Source organism: Podarcis cretensis (assembly GCF_951804945.1).
Source record: "Podarcis cretensis genome assembly, chromosome: 11".
Lineage (NCBI taxonomy): Eukaryota > Metazoa > Chordata > Lepidosauria > Squamata > Lacertidae > Podarcis > Podarcis cretensis.
The window spans coordinates 44,322,551-44,333,641 of record NC_137180.1 but is presented as its reverse complement, the minus strand read 5'-3'; the positions used below and the strand labels follow the sequence as shown (position 1 = coordinate 44,333,641).

Here is an 11,091-nt window from a genome sequence, read left to right as displayed (position 1 = left end):
GAGTCTTATAGAGCAAAAAATACGGTATTCGTTTTAATATGGATTAAAACAAAATTGTTGTCTGAGTGCAGTTTTATCTACCATCTAGAGTTCTTCTCTGCACTTATGGTCAACAGAAACCTGACTACGTTTCTCACCAGTTATGATAGCTATTCCATAGTGTCTCTCTTTATTTTCTTGGGAATTAAATCTACTCTTGGGAAGTGCAGTGGTCCACACGGAAAGTCAAGGCATACGGCTCTTCAGCTTGTCAGTGAGTACAGGACTAATTTCCTCTGAGTATGGAAAACCTTATCAGATGAAGGTAGATTCTCTGCTCACAAACCGAGGAGGTGGGGAAAACACCTGCTAGGTAAATTGGAGTCATATTATTAATACATAAATTTAAAATCCAAGCAGAGAGTTTCTCCTTGGGAAATTAACATTGCCATTTTACTTAAAGTGAAATGAATGGCATGAGGTTACTCTTCTGCATATCAGATGCATCAAACACAGGAAGGGGGTGGGAAAGAAACTCGTTCCTTGTTCCACTGAATACAGAGAAAACCCTGAAGTCACCACTGGGTCAATTGAATCAGGGATGATCCGATTGTCAGAGATAAAAACAAAACAAAACCACATTAAACAAATGAGGGTCTTTTACAACCGGCTGTGTGATTTAAAGTTCACCTTCTCTCAACTCAAGGTGAACCATGTGGTTAGGGGTTGATTAGACGAGTTGTCAGATTTATTAATGAAGCATTGGGTTTTTCAGGTACCATTCAGGACCAAAGGAAACTGGACTTTAACTGCAGTTGTGCAAAAACTGAAATAGCACTGCCCATTTAAACAGATGGTTGTTGGTTTATTTTGCTAATTATGCTTAGTATTAATGGTGGCCAACAATTTGGTGTGATATCTTTTTCGTTTTTTACCAACAACAACAACAACAACTATTCCTGTCTGGTAGAACTTCCATTCCTACCTGGTAGAGCATATTGGGTGGAAGTCAGTGTCACACAATTACGAACATTTGCTCTGCACAAGCATTTCCCCTCACCAGGTGGAGTGATTCCTCCTTTCCTCCCCCTATGTGCTGTTCTGGAGGTTCTTCCAACCACTCCAAGCTAATTTCAGCTACTGCAGGGGAGAGGGGCAAAGCCCCATTGAGCTCTGTTAGCTGCAGATAAGTAAGGACTGGCAGGTGGGACCATTTATGGTGACCAGCAAGCCAGAAATGTTCCTCTTCCTGTTCTAAATGCATCAAAGGCTCTGTTGATCTCAAGGTCTTAGAGCTTCAACACTCCTTTTATATGATTGGCTAGGGCCAGTTCTTATACTGTAGGATTGCCATGATTGCCATTTCCCCTTTCTAGATACAACCCACATCATATGCACTCCAACATACCAGGACACATGTCATTCATGACTGTGCTCTTGCGGCAGCCAGTTGACTCATGCGAGAGCACGGTCCCCAAAAATGGGTGTCTTTGGGGGCCGTGCTCTCATGGGAGCCAAAACAGAACAATCAGAAGCAGGGGTGGCTTCTGTAATTCCAGCATGTCCTGCTCAAAGCAAGGCAATAGATGGGCTAGTCATGTTGATATTTTAAGATGGGTGTGGGACCTTTTACAGCCTGAGGGCCTCATTCCCTTATGGGCAAGGCCAGTGGGGCCAGAGGCAAACGTGGGTAGAGCAAAGAATGTTAATGTTACCTTTGTGTAGCAGGTTAGCTTCTATATGCACCCCTCTGTATCCTCCATCCAGGCAAGCAAAGGGCATTATCAGAGTTTAGGGACACATTTCAGCCATGCAAAAATCCTCCAGGATGGTATAAAGCAGGGGGTGTGAAGGATGTGACCTTGGAACATGGGACGTGGCATGGGAAGATTTCCAAGGGTCATTGCAAGGTGGTGTGGTGGTGAACGGGTGGGTCAGCGCAGTGCAGGCAAGTGACTAGTGAGCAGCCAGCACTAACTTTGTGATAAATAAATAGACGGAAAGACAGACAGACAGAGAATGTGTCCCAATCATACGTTGTCATTGGTAGGTGGCCAGTAAACCCTTCCCCCCAAGGGAATGAGGTCCTCAACTCCACAAAGGTACGGTTGGAGAGGATCATAAAATTTATCAGTGGGGAAATTGGCTGGCCAAGGGCTTAGTTAGTTGTTTTCTTTGTCTAGCAACAACCACAACACTGGAACTGTCTCCTCTCGTCCTACTTTCTTACAACGGCCATCCCAGCATATAGGAGCATGATAAATCCTCATAGAAGGTGAGTGTTATTTTCAATAACGATGAAATATGGTCTTCCCACTTCCACCCCAAAACCAGCTAGATTCCTCATAAATATTATACTTCCATGCTCTTGCATTTCGTAACACTTGGTAATCTAGAGCAGATTGCTGTGGAGATGCAACACCTCCCTCCCCAAAGCTCATATGTAAATGCATAGCACTGCTGAAATTTATGAAGGTGCTTTAGGCTGTCTTGAAGTATTTACTTGGAAAGAGACCAACAGAGATAAATTTAGTTGGTACTTGCTCTCAAAAATGGAGTTATTTGTTACCCAAATAAGCAAAACTTTGGCCAGAAGTGGACAAAGTACTTCAAATTTATTACTTATGCATGAAGTGTGACTTAACTTATATTGGGGGGGGGGGTGTTTTCCATAGAAGTTCCTGGTTTTTAACTTTTCGTTTGCTTTTTTTCATTGTGTTCTAATTGTTATGGTTAAGAATGGCCTTTTGGGGATATTGTTTAAAGAGAAACTTGCAAAGAAATGAGGGTTTAGGCCATCAAAAGTTTAATTTGGCAGACTTCAAGGGAAAGATAACCCTACCACAGCCAACAAATAATTATTCAAATGCATAGTTTGAGCATCCTCTTACTTAGCTATTGTATATCCAGTACTGTTATTAACACTCCTATAGGGCAGGATTCAACTAATGAGTCCCTTTCAGTGGAAGCCCTGTAATTTGTTTGCACAATGGGGTTCTCCTCTCCAATGTGCCCCTTGCCACCCCCCAAATTGGGAGTCAAGAGAACCCCAGTGGGGGGTAGGGAGGAATCAGTTCATCCAGCAAACCAATGACAGAACCATTGCCTTAGCACAATGTTCAATTCCTCCCATAATCCTTCATGGCTGGTGCAACTTATCTCAATTTAGCATAGAGTTGCTCCCCTTGAACCATGGGTCCCAACACACTTCCTGGAGCTTCTGTATTTATTCATTTATTTCCCTTCTGTTATGTACTGAAGTTCTCACCATGGGCCAGCAAGGGGATACTGTGGATAGTTTTCACTCAGGTCCACATATGCAAATAAAGGATTGAAAGTGACATTCAGTGATTGGATAGTTACAGAAAGTGGTTACAGTTATGTTGTACTGGAGCTCTATATAAGCAGGCTGGCTGAACCCTTCAGTTTAGTTCTTTTCTGGCCTGTGAATAAACAAGAGCTGTTTGAAGAATCGCTGTGTCGTCTGATATGTTCACCCACAACTTAACACCTTCTTCCCAAGAGCTCAGGGTGGTGCACTTGCCCCTCTTTTATTATCACAACAGCCCTGTCAGGTAGGCTAAGCTGAGAGGGAGGCCAGAGGGTTTAAATAAGGACCTGCCTATTTAAGCTCAGCACTCTTAACAACTGCACCACATTACACTGCCTGATTTGTAAATGCAGACTTGAGCCAACCTCAAAGGAACTGAAAATGTCATGCCCTAATGTGTGATACATGTGACATATTTTCCTGAGTTCAGTCCCAGAGCCCTGCCCTGTACATAACAGATCACAGAAAAGCAAATTTTATGTATTATCACACATTTAAATATTAAGGTTTCCTAAGTTTCCAGACATGATTTCCAAATCATGCACAGCAGTGATCGCACAGCTCGGGGGGGCGGGGGATAGCATGTAAATCAGCTCTTTGTATCTGAATTCTTGGAAGGATTTACAGTAAATGGAAAATCTGCTGGGAATTACGTACGTATCTCAATTCCCAGTACAAGCACTAATATAAAGTAATAAAAATGCAGACCGAAATTCCAGAAGAAGCTGACTAATACAATGAGATACGTAAAAGACTTTTTAAATTTGCCGTAGCTCGGTTTTTCATTTCCTTACTTCCCTGATTGTTTCAATCCCGACTGTCATTATTAAGTCCCAGAGGGGAACTTAACCTTTGAAATTATTTGCACAGACCTACAGGAGCTGTAGCAAGTTATAGATGCACAAACACTGGTGGAGCACTGTACTTGCTCTGTGCAGAACTCTGAGTTTCTCTTTGAGCAAAATATGTACGGTAATTCTGTCCCTGTCTTTCTCAGTTCTACCTGGAAATACACTGGATTGCACATGATGCCTTTTGCATACAAAGTGTGCTCTCTGCCAGTGAACTATGGCCTCCCTTCAAAACATCACATAACTATCAAAGATAGCATCATAATCAAACTTAACATCTGCATAATGCATAGGTCTAGTGTCAAAACAGAATCCAGAGCCCAAGCAAAGTCGTCCCTAATATATTTTACTCTGTAAAACTAATACCAAGTGAGAATGCATTTCTTTAAAACCTGGCTCTTGCAAAATCTTTTTATGATGCTCATTGGAACAAAACTTTCCATTGGAAATTGTCAGTTTTAATTACAGCTGGAAGGGCAGCTGCAGGACTTTTTATAGACCAGCAATGAAAACAGACTAAGCCACCTACTTAGGCAGAATGATTACATAAAACATAGAATATACTGAAAACAGTAAACGACCCTAACAGGCTAGGCTAAGGCTGCAACAGCAAAACGAATCAGATTTGGGCAGGAATGATGACTGCGTTGCACATTTGTAGGAGAAGAAAAGAAGGAAAAAGATAATACCAAATGATAATTAAGATGAGGGTGGTATCTTATTCATATATATATATTTCAGTGGGGAAATAAATTGAAGGAAATAAAGAAAGGAAGAAGGAAGAAGTGCTTGAAACTGTAATACAATGAAATACATGGGTATATAAGTAGTATGATTATTCCAATGAATATAAAATTATTAACAAGATGATGATGGTATCTGAACAGGAGGAACACCACAACATGTCTCTCACATGGGTTAATACTTAAGAAATAAAATGATAGGTAAAACCAAAATATGAGGATGTGAGTCCTGGTGAAATAAATGGGGTTCAACTTGCTCCAGTCAAGTTTATTTGCCTAAAACTGACCTGGAAATAGATCAGCACAGTATAATGTTCATCATAAAGAACTGCATTTATGATGGAAACCTTTCAGAGCTAAAACAGCCCAGTGCCCTAATCTGAGACAACAATCTGTCTTATTTATTTTCCATTATATAACAACCGGCACTGCTCTTATCTTGAAGCAATTAGCTTCAATTTCTGATACTAAATCCCTGCATTAGGGTTTTGAGGCAATCAGAAGGGCATATGGGAGCTGCCAAGGTTCCTGTGAACAACATGATGCTGTGGTGAGGATATATCTTTAATCACAAGCACCTGATCTGTATATATGAAATAGTACATGTAACCAAGATAGGGATCAGCCTTAACTACTGAGTAGAAAAAAGGCTGGTTATATGAAATTAGCCAGCATACAAGATGAGACCCAAAGCTGTGAATATGAGGTATTGGGGTAAGAAGGGAGAGGTCAACAGGAGGTAATGTCCTTCACCTTTTCTTTCCTAGCAAAAATTCAAAACAGATGCAGTACAAGGTTGTTGTTTTTTCCTTAATGTTGTTGCGCCCCCAGGCCCCCAAGCCCTTCCCCAAGTAAATAACTTCACACTTACACGCAATTTTGGTTTAAGTTAATGGGCAAAATTTAGGCCACAACTTTACCGCAAAGTGGGTGGTATTTGTTGGGATACTGCCAGGGAGATAAAGCTCATCATGGCCCCCACATCACCTCTGGACAATCCATCGATCTCCCGTAGATACAGTATCAGCAATTAGCGACACGAGCTCCAGAAAATAGCTTGCCACATTCCAGAGCTGATGCACGCTCTATCAGCAGAATTCGTACAGTGAAAGATGCACGCAGGAGAGCATTATTTAGAAGTTTATTCAGCGTTGGTCAGAACAAAGGAAAAAACATGACTGCCTGCTTGTGTGTTCAGGCACAGAGAGAGAAACGAAAGCAATAACAAAACATAAACTTCCTGTGAACAGGAAATACGCAGACTCTGTGACTCACAAAGCCTGCTCCCTTTTAAGGTGGAACGGTAATATCCTAACAGTATTGGCTTAGGCACTGGAAACATACTATAACTGACTCCTGCCTCTCTGGCTGGTAGTCTGTAAGGGTAAACACCAAACAAGGGAGCAAAATCGATGAAAATCAACCGAAGCTCATCCTGTGGTCCTGGCATGGCCCTAGCCCAGGGCTAGGCAACCCACCGCCAGCCCCACAAGCGAGGGGAGCAGCAGGAGCTCCCGCTGCGCTCCAGAGGCTTCAGGTTGCCTTCACTGAAGGTGACTGAATGCACCTTGAACACACTGAACGCACCTCTGTATAGCAGTTGCTGGGAATTGCAAATCTGGAGAGCACTGTTGTTCTCAGTCCTGCTATCACCATCATCTTAGCAATACCCTTGGTGCCTTACATATGGCAGAACATGGAAGCCAGTGGGGTTCGAGGATATGCATGTTTTAAGTCAATATATACAGTACTGTAATTTGGTGGTTCTGACCTGATCAAGCTTTTCCCCTATCAGCCCACCTCTTGCACTGAGAGCCCACTTATGTCTGAACCGCTTATGCATTGCCAGTTTTTTAAATAAAAAAACCTGAATAATTATTTTGTGTGTGCAAAATTTTGCATAGTTTTGCATGCATAGAAGATTTACATGTATATAATGCATATGAAGCATTCAAGCTGCATGCATAACTTTAGAAGTATTAACATACATATTATTGCCAATTATATGCATTGTTGTATACATTTGTTTATGTGCTTCTACTTTGGGAAACCTCAAGTAAGTATACATATTATAAACATATAAAAATAGTTTGGATTTTTGATAGAAACGGTGGGTGGAAAACCTTATTTCTCTTCAAGTTCAAGGAGCAAGAAAAAATTGCATGGATAAGCTCAACATCAAGATTGTTCAGAAAATTCTATCTCTAATTATCAGCATGGGAAACAGTTCCCTGTATGGTTGTCAAGAGCCATGGATTGCAGTAGGAGACTTGTCTATGCATGCAGCTCTGAATCAAAACTCCAATGTCATCATTTTCTGGTATGAGATCTAACCTTTTAGAGAAAAAGTTGTAATTCCATGATTATTACATGCAAAAGCAGGCAACAAGATGTCACAGCATGGAACAAAGGAACATTGTGACATTATTGTCAGGTTCTTGGGAAAAATGTATAATCTCCTGTTTTTGTTATTATTTTCAAATCCTCTATAAATCAGAAATCCTCTATAAATCAGGAAAAAAAAACTGGTGATCTATGAGTATTTCCACTTCTTAATAAAACAGCTTCCTGTGTTCTGCGTACTTCCTGTTTCAACGGTTTTAGGCTGAATTGTCTATTATTATTTTTCAGTGTGGATTTAATTGGGTCATGCTGCTATCAAAAAGTGGGTCACTTTCTCCTATACAGAATCTGTTTTGTGCCTGCCCATTTATAGTTCAGTGGCTCTATTGTTTATTGGCCAAACTCTATTGTTTGTTGGCACTGTCCTCTAGCTTAGCCAAGAGGCACTGATGTCCCCAAAGAGCAGTATATGGATTGTCACATATTGAGAAAAGGGTATGTTTCAAACAAGCCCAAGACTTGTGCATGTTATAGGACAACCATGAAAGATGGACAAATCAGAATTTGCTCCAGGCTGACCCCACAACACTCGCTGTCTTTCAGTATAACACAATGCATCATCTGAAACAATGCCTCCCTAGATCGCCAGGATCACTGGCAATGAGCTCAGTTTTAGGTATATCTTGATGTGACTTTGGCTTTGCTGTAACTTCCAGAACTTCCAAACATGCTCAGCCAAACCACAAAATTGGTAATAAGCAACTTAGTCCTTCCGATGGGGAACCAGTGTGCCTCTTCTTTCTGCGAAATACTTGCATTTTTAGGTGATGAAGACAGAAGGACAGAGGAACAACGATTATTATTTGGAATACAACTAAATAACACAACAGCAGGTCCCAGCCATGCTCAGCCTTGCACCAAACTCCCTTCCAGTTCTTGTTTATGTAACAATTCTGTTTTTTTAGAGGGCTGCTGGAGGCTGGCATAAAACCACAAATAACAATAAACCACAGAGATTCAGCTGCCATTTGGTGCCCTTTAACTCATGATGTGCCACGGTATTCTGTGCGCCAGAAGCAGTTTAGTTATGCTGGCTACAGGACCTAGAAAAGCTGTCTGAGGACAAATGCTGGCTCCCTTGAAAGCAGAGATGAGTGCCACACCCAATACTCGAATTCAACTGGACTTAACCATCCAGGGGTGTTATGTACTGAAGTTTTCACCCTGGGCCAGCAGGGGGATACTGTAGATAGTTAAGCAAATGAAGGATCAAAAGTGACGTTCAGTGATTGGATAGTTTGTATGCAAATGAAGCTCCTCAGTTCAGTTCTGTTCCAGCTTACAAATAAAGAGCTGCTTTGGAAGAATCGCTGTGTCGTCTGATATGTTCGCCCACAACTTAACAAGGGGTCCATCCATCATCTACTATTTAATATCCATCCTCCATAATAAGGTATTTGTAACTAGCTGAAAGGATATTTGGAATTCAAATGGATTCTTCCCACTGTGTCTGCTCTCTTCTGACCTTCCACAGACCTTAACCTTCCTGTATTTTCCACCCAGACTCGACACCTCTGGTGTTCTGTAGCAGGGTGGAGAGGAGCCAGTCAAGAGTCATGGCGTTGAAGTAACCATGTGGATTGGTCAGTCTGCCACAGAGTCTTAGGACAAATATTTATCACAATGATGGGGAACTCCAGATGTTGCTCGGATACAGCGTCCATTATCCCTCACCATTTGATATGCTGGCTGGAGCGGACATGAGTTAGGGTACAACAACATCTGGAGGTTTATGGAAATGTCATGTTCCACAGAAGCTTTTGAAAAAGAAAAAGGTTTCCATATTGATAGAGGCTACCATTAACCCAAAATTCAGGTTATATATCTATTTGCTTAACATCTTACTATGGGAAATCATTTTAATAGTACTTTAGTCAACAACGTTATCATGCTTTTATGGACTGTTTGATTGACATAAGCAGCAACTCTAGCTTGAAACTGAACCCACTTTTTCAAAAGCAGTATAAATCATCAGCTTTTACAACTTCTTGATTACCTCCTAATGTTCACAGAAAACAAAGATAAAAACTAAACAAAAATCACCCTCTGATGAAAGCCTGCTGAGCACTCGAAAGAAACTTTTATTAAACAATATCTAGTTAGCAACACCCTATTGGGCCATCAGTGAAGAGTGGTGATTATGGAGTGCTTTTCTGCATAAACAGAATACATTTCATAAACTGCTGATGAAGGCTCTCTGGTGTATCATATATCTACCAACTTGCTCCCAGTAACAGAGGGAAATTTGATGCAGTTTGTTGCATTTTTAGGACATGCAGTAGCATATAAGAAAAACCCTGCTGGATCAGACCAAAGGCCAGCAGCAGACTTTGGTAATAGTAGTAGTTGTATGATGCACCCTTTGTGGGGGAACCACCCGTACCAACCTAAATTTGGCACTGCCAAAAACCCGTCTAGTTTTTACAGCAGCCAAACAGATGCCTATGCAAGCAGGACCTGAGTGCAGAACTCTTAACACTTGCTGCCCAGCAACTGATATTCAGAAGCCTTCATAATGGATATGCTGCTCAGGGTAGAGAATTGCACAAGAGAGATCTTCCTTGGGCAAGTGTCTGAGCCACCAGGTGTTCTCTTTTTGAAAGTTTGTCGGGTTTGAGGATAAAGAAGAAAGGGCAAAGGCATTGAAGTTGCCCATCCACAATTACAATTAGAACCTGGGCACCAAACTCATCAGGCACACAGATCAACAGGTCACACCTTTCTTTCCTCAATATGGTGAGATGTATTATTATTTATAAAATTATTTAACCCATATCTGCTTCGTAATACCATTTTTTAAAAAGTCATTTGCACAACTCAGATGAAACACAAAATCCATACCATGGAAATCAACACTTGGTCCTTAGAATACTATCCAACGGGTCCTAGACTTGTTTGCTCCAAGTCATATCCTACTGAGTTCAGGAAGACTTATTCTAGTTCTTAGGACTGCAGCTTCAATTCTTACTAATATTCCTCCACTGACTTCTGTGTTACTTTGGCACGATTCATGACTCTGCACAACACCAGCCATATAATTTCGCAAAGAAATATGTTGGTGGATGAGATGAGAATGGACAGAGTCCAACTTGGGCCTGCAGAGGTAAGCAGAATGTAAAGGCCTGATGTCCTTGGCTGATGTGGGAAGGCACAGTACAGAATAAATGCTTGAAAAAGCAGATCTATCCAAGGAGAAGGTGTCATTGCCCCCAAAGCTATTGTTTCTGGGTTAGATATTGATTTAAAGGACAGCTGATAATCCAGCACCAGAATTTCGTGGTTACTGAAATTACAAATGATGCAATATCCCCATAAAAGCTGGAAGCTGCAGTGACTCCAGAAAGGTCACCTTATTTTTATAGAAATACAATATTTATTGTATGGTAATACCACCTGTCATTCTGAAGCCCATATTTCTTCATTCTCATGTGCTGGATCCATGCCTAGTTTTTGTTTCTATTGGAGTGGCGAAAATATCAGGTTTCCATCAGAAGCATCTGAAGGGGGAAGGCAAGTTACTCTAGGCTTGAAGTTAGCAGGACACACAGGAACAGCAGGAGAATGTGAATTTCGGCCTATTTGATCAGTCCCATAAATTGATTCTGTACCTTGTCACTGAATTGACCAGTGCCCTGCAGTATTTGCTTAAAGGAAATCACTCTACTTGAGATGGGAAGAAGAGGCAGGGAGTTATTTTTGCTGGAGAATTAACTGCATACCATGAGTGATCCAGGGTTCAGGAAGGACTCTGATCGAGCACTGGTCTGTTTGACAATGATAGCTC

The 11,091-nt window shown here is 41.3% G+C and overlaps 1 long non-coding RNA gene across 1 annotated transcript; it reads left to right on the top strand.

The window, feature by feature from the left end:
• The first annotated feature begins 207 nt into the window (after window positions 1-207).
• LOC307226441 lies at window positions 208-7,462 on the top strand. Its single transcript, XR_013843423.1, has 3 exons — window positions 208-253; window positions 2,163-2,254; window positions 7,010-7,462. It is a non-coding gene; the product is annotated as an uncharacterized lncRNA (long non-coding RNA).
• Window positions 7,463-11,091: the final 3,629 nt, after the last annotated feature.